A 10,527-nucleotide genomic window follows, 5' to 3' on the forward strand; every position below is an offset into this window, starting at 1 on the left:
GCTCTAGTCCAGGGAGAGCCTAACTGAGATGGCAGTGGGAGGGGCGGGGGAGAGGGGGGGATTGCGGAAGGGGTTTTGATCAGAGTTTATTTGGGGTTGAAAATTTCTTGCCTAGTCTTCTTTCCTTGCCTGGTATCCACCAACGCTCAAGATCTAGTTGTTCCACGAGAAAGAAAATCGCCTCGACTTGCCTCATCGTTTGGGCATCTTGAACTGACTTAAACAAAAAACAAGACTCTCGCTTATAGGCTTTCATAACCATCTTGCTAATGTCAGTCACGTGATTTGCTTTTCAGGTGTTGGTCACCAGTTGGTCGTCAGTATTGGATGTCTGGAATTGGACAACAGTTGTCACTGGGCAGCGGCTGTAACCACAAAGGAACAATTATGCACGAACTGATGCACGCAATTGGCTTCTGGCACGAACAGTCACGACCTGACAGAAATCTTTACGTAGAGGTGCTCTGGGAGAACATAGAAGATGGTAACTAAGTGATATAACTTTTTAAAATTTTGCGTTCTGAGACTTACTATTAATCGGGGGGCCACAGTGGCCACGAACTAAAGAAACAAATTTGCCAGCGACTCCCTTAGCTTCTGACAAATTTGTGTCCGCCCCGCACTCCCTTAGCAAGGAGAAACATGTGTGTTCTTTCGTTTCGCAGAGCTGGCGGTCGCAATCCAAGAAGCTGAAGCATACAACTAAAACTTACATACAAATTTCAGCGACACAATTAACACATTCGGCTTTCTCAACCAGCAAGAAAAGAAAATGAGGAGAATATATGCTTGAATTCATTTGACATTTTGCTTTTTTCCAGGAAAAGCTTAGTGCCAGTTTTGACTGATTTTTCTCTTACAGTGCGTACCTAATGTGCAAAATCGTTACTGGTTAATTGCTGATAAAGCCGAGAAATATGCATTTGATTGAGGGAAAAATAGCAAATGTACCGGCTAGTCACTTAATGTTATTGAATCTGCACTGCATAACACTCGTTGTAGTGCATATATTTTATTAATTTAATTATTTTAAAACCTATTTCAGAGGAAGACCACAACTTTAACAAGTATAGCCATCGTGCATATTGACGTTTTTGAACTCAAATATGATTTCGACTCCATCATGCACTACGGGCGTTTGTGTTTTCCCCAAAATGGTGGCATGACACCTTCCTGATCGAACCTGCATCCCAAATCGTGGCCTGTTTTTGAGACTTGGATTTACTTGAATCTAGATGCTCGTGAGGGCTTTGAACTTTTTGTTTGTGACGGTCCGAGAACATGGGTCCTGTCTTTGTGAAAAACAAAACAAAAAAAACAACTCTAACATTCACTGAACCTGGACTCAAACCATTTTTTTTTTTCAAACCGATCTCTTGAGGAGCAAAAAGAGCCAAGTTGAGGAACATTTCATCCATTTGCTTAGTCGAATATTGGATGCTGAGAGGCTGCAAAACTCAACCTAGCCCGCCAGATTCATCTATGCATGTACCGGCACCTTATTATAGTTTTTTAACACTGCCCTTTAAATTAAGGTCTTTCACAGAATCTTGACCTACCATGCCCGCAGAATTGGAGGAAAATTGCTTTTGAATGTAGTAAAGCAATGCAAAGGACGGGGTAAACTTTCGGAATGGCGGTAAATTATCCAGATTTCTGATCTACCCGAAAGACATTGAGGCTACTGTTCCATTCTTCTTGAAAGGAAGAACAACCGGGAAGTATTGCAGATGAGAATATTTTTAAAAGCGGGTAGCATTGGTAAAGACTGGAAAGGTTTGTTGTAAAAAGAAAAGTTTGTTGCTTCTTAGTTCTTGCATTTTTTTGAACCATAAGTTTTTTCTAAGGGGAATGAAATTTAAGGTCTTGGAAATGGTGGGTCCACTCACAGAAAATGTGGGGACATAATTTTGTAAATTAACGTTTTTTTTGGGGCATGTTGGTTAATTGTGTGGAGCCTAAATTTCTTCCCATCAGGTATCTCATGCATTTGATTTTAAACAAGTCCTATTGCAATCACTCCATTGAGACAAGTCCCATAGGATTCAGCCTTTAAGATTTCATTCATAGATAAGTGAGAGGGAAGATTCTTAAAAGTCACAATGTTCAGATTTATAATTTTTAACTACATACAAGAAACTAGCGTACAATTACTTAATACACTGTTGTCTTCTTTATTTACATCCACATTAAATACGTTGAAGATAGTTGTACTGAGCCAGATATGCTACGATGGGGACTTGAAGAGATTTGTTCATTTCAATATGATCACTGAATATACTTTCCAGCTCCAGACAAAAGACTTGTATGTGTACAAAAAAGAAGGGTATTGCTTCAGTCTTTTTTTTTTTTTTTTTTAAAGATGTTGTAAATGGAATTAATTAACTTTGAACACATCCACTTACATAGTGTCATGACATGTAAAATTAACGTTGAATTTTACCCAGACTTATGGAGCCCAATCTTCATATATATCCTTTACTGAAGTGTGTCAAGTCCTATTGCAATCATCTGCTTGAGGACAAGTCCCCATAGATTCAGCCTTTAAGATTTCATTCATAGAGGCGAGAGGGAATTCTGGAGCAGTTTTTCAAATGTTCAGATTATACAGACTTTGTTATCTACATACTAGAAATACTATTAGCGTACAATTATTTAATATATTTTTGTCTTCTTTAATTTAACTCTTTAATTTAACTCTTTGGTACTTTGTTCTAGTTTTACTCGGCTGTGTAGGAGCTCTCACTAGCTTGTAATTCTACTGGTACTCTAGTGTAGCAGTTGCCATTTTTTTGAAGTGCTAGGGGCATTTTTCCTGTTATTTGTTCTATTGGTCTCTCGAAGGATAGCAAACCATTCAAGAAGCAAGCAAGGCTCTCCATTTATCTGTTTGTTTTTTCATTATGTTCTTTCTAGCAAGTGGTGCCTGGAGTTCTTGTTCAAAGTTTGTTCCATGTAGTATCTACTGCTATGAAGTCCGACAACACTTCTGCACCTCCAGTAGTATAAGCCAGGATTGCCCAGGAGCGGACCAGTATGGAGTGGATCTGCACCAAGTCAAGTGCAGCAACAGAGAGTGTTTTGATAAGTAACTACACAAACTCATTAATAATTCATCATGTTAAAATGAAGAAAATCATAATCGTACAGGAGGTCTGAAAACCCGATCTTAAGTTTTTTATTAATTTTTCGTTTACCCCGTAGTTTTTGGATTGATCGAGACTCAAGACAGTGTTTCGTTTCGTGGGCGATCTCGAATTTCGTCATAAAAAGTGCTTCACGAAAGTATTGCCCAAAAGCTGTCATCTGAATGGTCGCACATTAGGTTTTCTTCCACGGACTGTAGGTTAGAACCAACTTCTTCAACATATTAAAAAGCAGAACCACATAGCAGGGCTTAATAAAATCCATTTGAAAAGAAATACTCTGAAAATACACTACGATTTCAAACTATAGGTTTAAAAGACCCACAAAATGATTCATGGCTTATTTCCGAAAGCGCAATTGATTTTACTCTGTATTAAAATTTAAGCCATTCTATTTTTAGCCCCCATCGACGGTCACTGGGGTCGCTGGTCATCATGGGGCCAGTGCGATGCTGAATGTGGATTCGAAACGCATTCCAGAACGAGGTCATGTGACGAACCACCGCCAAAGTATGGCGGCAAAGCGTGCGGTGGGAACTCAAACAGCTCGCAGGTCTGCAAGCTTAAGTCCTGTGGAATAGGTGGGTAAACAAAGTATATAGCAGAAAATTATTCAGGATGCTTGATAACCCCAATATACTATAACACCGACTTTGGTCTGTAAGCTAATAAAAATATTCTTCTTTTTTGATTGCAAAGGTGATCATAAGACCCTATGCAAAAATGGTTGTCATTCATTTAATCTGTTGTTTGGTAAAGTTTCGTTTTTTGCTTTATAGCGGCACTTAACTATATTTATATCTAATCGTATTTTTTTGGTATGTTTCACGTATATATAAAAAGAGTTTAAAAGATACATATTCATGTATTTCTGGCGCGATGGTGTCTATTTTGCAATAACAGCAAAGGCGAGACCAAACCATTCGGACATCCACCCTAAGCCTTCCAAGAATGTATCTATTAGGTACTTACTGCACCCAAATTCATCAATAAATCTGGTTATATTTATCGCTCTGTTTTTGAAGCCATGCTTGCAATGTACGAACTGAAAATTGACTTAATTGTGTAGACTTAATCTGCAATACTTTTACCAAGTTCTTCTTCTTCGTCTTTTTTACCTTTTTTTTTTTTTTTTTTAATGTCTAACTTAAAAATCAACATAAAACGTAACATTATAGAAATTATAACTCCATTTTTTTCAGTCTGACTAAGTTTTTTATGCTAACATCGCGAAATTGGCGAGCGCGCTCTTGCTTAGGTTTTTATGGAAAGTTTTTTTTTTTTTATCATCGCTAAACATCGCTAAATATAAAATACGCTGTTCTATTTTCATTGGTATATTCTTCGTACAGTATAAACACATTATTCCTTAGCGACCGTGATCTTGTTGTATTTCACGTGAGGGATTTGATATCGTACGATATCCTAACATTATATCTCCCTTCTGATTGGCTAAATGCGAATTTGGGTACGGTAAAGGTGATAGATTATGCTATTCTGATCACTGTCGGCAATTTGGTTTAAATAGCCATAAAATTATGACTCATTTAAGTTAAAGAGATTTGTTTTTAAAAAGCCACCCCGGCCTTCCTAGCCTCGTTTTCACGTTATTAGCAATACAAATACCTCTGTAACTTCCCAGGAGATGAACGAATAGCCTTAAAACTTCAGACACTTATTCACTGAGACTCTATCTCTGGGTCGGAGTAACCCAATTCTCCTGACAAATGATTTTTCTGGGAGTGAAAACTACCAACCGCCATGTTTCCATAGGGACTACTATTGACTTATGCGCGTCATGTCATACCAGAATCGATCGTATTGTCATGAGTTCATCCCCGATGCGAAAACTCTGACCAGTTCCCAAAGCCGTGCTTTTAGAATGATTGCAGGGTGCCTAAAGCTAGGCTCTTATGTAAGATATCTTGGGTGCTCAGCCCTAAAAGCTTTCATGGTAGCAAAGTATACAAGTCGCCAAATTAAGACAAAAGTAAGTCTGCCTGTGGCACGGGCACTGCTAGAGTACAACTCTAAATCCATGTTAACGATGAACGACCACTTGTTTCGGTAAAAAATAAGACTTAATGCAAACAGGAATGGATAGCGTATGCGTGGATTTTGTCATCCAATCCCGGATGAAGAACAAACAGTAAAAAAATCAACGTGGTATGAAAATACGTAGAACTAGCTTCGGTACGAGTTTTGCTGATCTTTTTTCATCGATTTTTTAGGGCCTGATGACTGTGAATTTGATTTTGATCAAATGTGCCATTGGATAAATGATCCAAACAATCCATCTGCTTTCAACTGGGAACGACATGCAAAGGGCACGCCAGCAAGCAGCACTGGTCCATCAGGGGACCACACGTCTGGATCAGGTAACCCAATCACCCAATACTTGTTCCCAGTCGCCTTTTGTCACATGACATAACGGACGATTGGGGAAGAGCCAGGCCAAGTTAATCTCGTCTACTGACTATGGCCAGGTTGATGCGCCAATCCTATGTACACCGGAATCCACTGTGAGGTGAGAGCAGGGATGCAGTAGCCAGTGAGCAGGCTTTCTGCTCAGATAAATAAATAGCGAGCCCAATATATCTATTCCTCGAGCCTCCCAAGCCATAAGTGCCTGACTAGAAGAGTTTCTTAATACCCGTTAAACTGTTTACTTCACCCACTAGCAACTAACCGCCAAAACTGATTTTTGAACCGCCAAAATTTATATTTGTGTCGCAGGAAACCTAAAAATAATAGTCCATTTTTATTAAAAATTGCTATATTAGAGCACCGAAACTGTTAACGAGCATCGTTAGCCACGGACAGCTCAGATGGAAATGGATTGCAATCTGAAAAAGTAAGGCAAACGTTTTCAAGTTAGTTCCGCGCGTCTTCGAAATATCGATATTTATAGCCGTAGCTTGATCTCTATCCGCAAATACTGTGCAAATTAAGTTTATATTCCGCTCGATGGCCAAAAATAATGCTTGTTTAGGGTTAACTGGCCATTTGCCTGACACTAATTTCAGAACAGTATAGACCAAAAACCGGCGAAATCCCCGTTTTAACACACGAAAAACACGTCATTTGTGCGAACAGTTCCATCACATGCGCGGTTGCAATCGAACAAATAGCACAAAGAGTGCACAACGACATGGGGACGCGCGCGCGAGATGAACTTCCTGTCCACGATAATCCTGCCCACATGCCGAAACGATGAGGGATTGCTTGAAATCTCTTGGGCCTTTGGCCAAACTCCTTGGTATATGCCATGATACGGACCCTTATCTAAGACGGACAGGTTGAGCCGGTCCGGAAGCTGTCCGTTTTAGAGAGAGTTGACTGTATATGTAACATATTATCCATTTACGTATTCTTCAGGCCACTACATATTTGTGGAAACTAGTGGCGTCTCGCCAGGTAACAAGGCAAAATTGCTCAGCCCCACCTTCCCACCAACCGCTGGTCGCTGCTTGACATTTTGGTACCACATGTACGGCTCAGGGATCGGAGAGTTGAACGTGTATGTCAAACCTGTCACGGGTACCCTGAGGGAAGGTGTGGTCTCGGTCCGGTGACCAAGGCGATGCCTGGAATATGGCGCCAGTTACTCTTGTCAGCAGCAATTCACAATGTCAGGTAAATATATACATCTTATTAACCAAGGTATTTACTTGAATTTTGCATATTGGCGGGAGAAAGGTACAAGTTCATATTTCTGCACGTGAAGACTTTGTTTTTCATCTCAGGAAGACTTTTTCTGTTGCTTTACTTTTACTGTTGCATGTCTTTGAGTTCTGAAAATTCTCCTAAAATTTTGTGTGGCTAAAAATACCTTGTTTCCACGTGTCTGAAGAGCAAGCAATCCTGCAAATTCGCGTTTATCATGTAGCCATCTTATTAGTATTCAGCACGTGCAGGAGCTCTCTGCTTCTACCTATACTACCATTCCATCCTGTCTCCGCCACTTTTGTGCTTTTTTCCGACAACCTTTCTCGAATTAGCTGTATACAGGTGACTTTTGCTGTGTAACCCGGTACTGATCATATCGGACATTTGATTTGTTTTGTTCTCGGCAGTGGATCTTCGAGGCCGTCCGTGGATCAAGCTTCCGGGCCGACACTGCACTGGACCACATAAGCTTGAAAGAGTCCCCTTGCTGTAAGTCAGTGTAGTATTCTCTATTCTTTCACTCATCGCGTTTCTTCTAGTTTAAGACAAACTGTCCACAGCTGCCGAGTCAAGTGCGCTATTGGTATTTCCTAGTCGGAAAGAACACAAGTCAACAGTTCAATTCCCGCAGACTAAGAAAGTTATTTGGTTCTACCGTCTTGCTCTTCAGTTTTACTCTTTCGGTAACAGGGCAAATTGATGATTCTTTCTCCAAAACGATGCAACACAGATTAATATACCTACTTCTGTTCCCTAAATCCGTCACTTCTTAAAACAATCGAACCTTTAATAACAACTGGAACACATTTCGTAGGCGGACAACTGTTGAAAGCGGACTCAGCTAATCGTGAGCACGGCCACACAAACCTCCAATAGGTGGAATGTTTCTAGCCCTAGAACGGACAGTTATCCAAATTAAAGCGGACAGAAAATTGAAGTCCCAAAAAAAAAAACCGCTAGGTTTGTACTTGAACTTACAGCAAGTAAATACCTCCCAACCAGCCGACAGGACAATCTTGATCACGGCCAAACACAATCAGCATATTTGTTTCCAGTACGTGGACACCTTCGAAAAGTGGGCAAACAGTTGTGATCTTGTCCTGGCCACATATAGACACCAGATTTTTAACCATGTTGAACGACTACACTCTGTTATAAGCGGTGCCGTTGCTGAAAGAGCATGTAGTTCAATTCATAACCAAACAAATATGAGGGGTCTGAAGGAGGAGGAGGAAGGGGGGTGAAAATTACCATTTCCCATCCCAAATTTTGTCCAAATCACATTTCCCAGCTTATTGTTTCTCAATTTTTCAAATCCCATTACCAGTTCTATTGTTTATTTCTTTGTGATTTCCAGTCCCAGTGACCCAAATCCCATTTTCCCAGTGAAAATTTGTCCAATTACCAGTTCCCATTAGTATTGACCCCTACAGGCCCCTCAAATGTATATTATCATCTGAAAAACGCTGAAATTTTAATCAACACGTATTCTTTTCATTCTGTAGTGGAGGCTGTCGGTTGTTTTAAAGACAAATCCATGCGCGCGCTACCCAGCCTAGTGACAAGTTTCCGAGGAAAAATTGATTGGTACCACATGGAAAATACCATCGCTGACTGCGCTAATGCGGTTCAAGAAAAAGGCTTCAAGGTTAGTTAGTGAAAAAGGTTGTCGTTTGTGTTGAAGTCGAGTGTATTAGTCCCATTAAAAGTGACGATTTGTTTAGATTGTTAAAGATCCAAAAATATTTTAAAAATATCATTATTTTAAAGATTTATTCGGCAGACGACTTGCCTGAACCTTTGCCTGGACCCTCGCCCAGCAGGAAAATCAACTAGTTCCGGACGACCGGACGGCACTTTTTGGAGCCCTGCAACAAATAATAATATACAGTGTCATATCCCGCAATACGTGCAGAGATCTACATAGTTACTATTCTTACTCTTGATCATCATTACCAACATCATCATCATCATCATTATCATCATCATCAATATCATCATCATCATCATCATCATCATCATCATATTACCCACTTTAGAATTAAAAACTACATAGCATTAACATTAAAGTAGAGAGAAGAGACATCCAAGAAACCACCAGGCTTATAGGGGAGGCCACCTCGGTTATCAATCTTTTGACTTTTGACGTTAAAACGTAGCCTTTTGGCGATGTACACCTTAAGATGATTGGAAATTACCATAGACGCAGTCATAAACCAAAACGAAACAACTCGCTAGCATTGTTGCGAGTGGGGAAACAGATTACGAAATACCAAAACAAACAAAAGGTAAGGTAAAGTTTTCTAAGCTGTGTCATTCGTGACGTAGCATGCAGCTTAACACTACGTCACCCGAACCTCGTTCACAAGTACTTGTAAACGAGGTTAATTACCACACAGTTCCACTTATCATCTCGCAAGGGACATGGCGTAATTATCTTTATTATTCTTGTAGGTGTTTGGTGTACAGTTCTATGGAGAATGTTGGAGTGGTAGCGCCGATGCTATACAGTACGACAAGTACGGGATCGCACCGCCTGACAAGTGCTGGCAGGGAGTCGGAAAAGGCTGGACGAACTACGTTTATAAGATAGTATAGGGACAGGTGAGAGCGGCTTTACGTTTGGAAGGGAGGCATTTAGCTAAAACCAAGTATACACACAACTCTAGTGAAAAGGCTTCCGCTTTAGAGGCGTGCATCGCAACAGACTTTGTAAAATCATTATGCTTTATCGCTATATTCACAAAACTAGGTTGACTCCTGGCGAGCCTAAAGATTACTGATATTTCTTGCAAGAAGTTATTGACAGCATGTAAAAGAACACAAGTTTCCTTTTTTCTCGAGCAGTGACGTGACCAACATTCGCCTCAATCTTTGCGCTTCTTAACCTCGCAACGAAACGACTGAAAACTCCAATTTAGGGTCCAAAAGCACAATACATTTGGCCATCCCATCTCACACACCTCTATCCGCTCAGGTAGTTTTGATCTTGCGAAATGCACATTGTCGCGCTACAGACCTCTTTCAATTTGTTTGCGTTTTTGTTTTGTTTCATTGCAGGAGGAAGGGGGACGTCAATTCACTTGGGGATCATTCAAATCAAGAGAAAATAAAAAAAAGTAATAATAAAAATAAAACTTGGACTGTGAAGTTTTGAAAATCTCCACAAAATAAGTCTGTTAAACCTGGAGAAGAAGTCTTTTTTCAGTCTCTTAACCTAACAGACAAACTCGTACATTATATTCTCCTTCGCTACTCACGGCACATCTCGTAGTTGAGGCCCTGTGTACGAAAAATCATTCGCGTCCTTGTTTCACGTTTGTCTCTTGCCTCAAGGGCTAGCCGGGGGTATCTCACAGCTAACTGGTTGTTTCTTGGGAGAGGTGCTTACTGCCCAAGGCAAAGAAAAAGCATAGACGCACGGAGGCTTTTCCTTAAGCTAGAGGGGTTCAGGGTGCGCGCCATCAGGAAATTTTGGGGTCTAGAAGATCTGGAAAGTGATTCAGACGAGGCAAGTGCCTCGTCTTGCCTCTTGCTAGTTACGGCCCTGCCTAGTTGAGGAGGCCGGAGGAGGCCGGAGATCCCGCGTTCAAGCTTTCCAATCTGCCACTGGATTTGTTTTCGGTAGTCTCGAAATTCACTCCTTAGCGCGCCCCTTTTAAATGGCGAACTGGAGAGCCTTGTGGCAGTTGCGATTCTTTACCATGTATGC

General features: G+C 40.6%; 1 pseudogene across 1 annotated transcript; it reads left to right on the forward strand.

Moving 5' to 3' along the window:
- The first annotated feature begins 296 nt into the window (after nucleotides 1–296).
- LOC144641069 (meprin A subunit alpha-like) lies at nucleotides 297–9,914 on the forward strand (annotated as a pseudogene). The gene is made up of 10 exons (XR_013568488.1): nucleotides 297–484; nucleotides 1,046–1,271; nucleotides 2,917–3,083; nucleotides 3,547–3,727; nucleotides 5,378–5,524; nucleotides 6,525–6,782; nucleotides 7,223–7,304; nucleotides 8,321–8,463; nucleotides 9,270–9,419; nucleotides 9,876–9,914. The product of XR_013568488.1 is annotated as a meprin A subunit alpha-like (transcript).
- Nucleotides 9,915–10,527: the final 613 nt, after the last annotated feature.

The sequence above is a fragment of the Oculina patagonica genome, unplaced genomic scaffold (genome assembly GCF_052425735.1).
Source record: "Oculina patagonica isolate OP01 unplaced genomic scaffold, crgOcupat unplaced656, whole genome shotgun sequence".
Taxonomy (NCBI): domain Eukaryota; kingdom Metazoa; phylum Cnidaria; class Anthozoa; order Scleractinia; family Oculinidae; genus Oculina; species Oculina patagonica.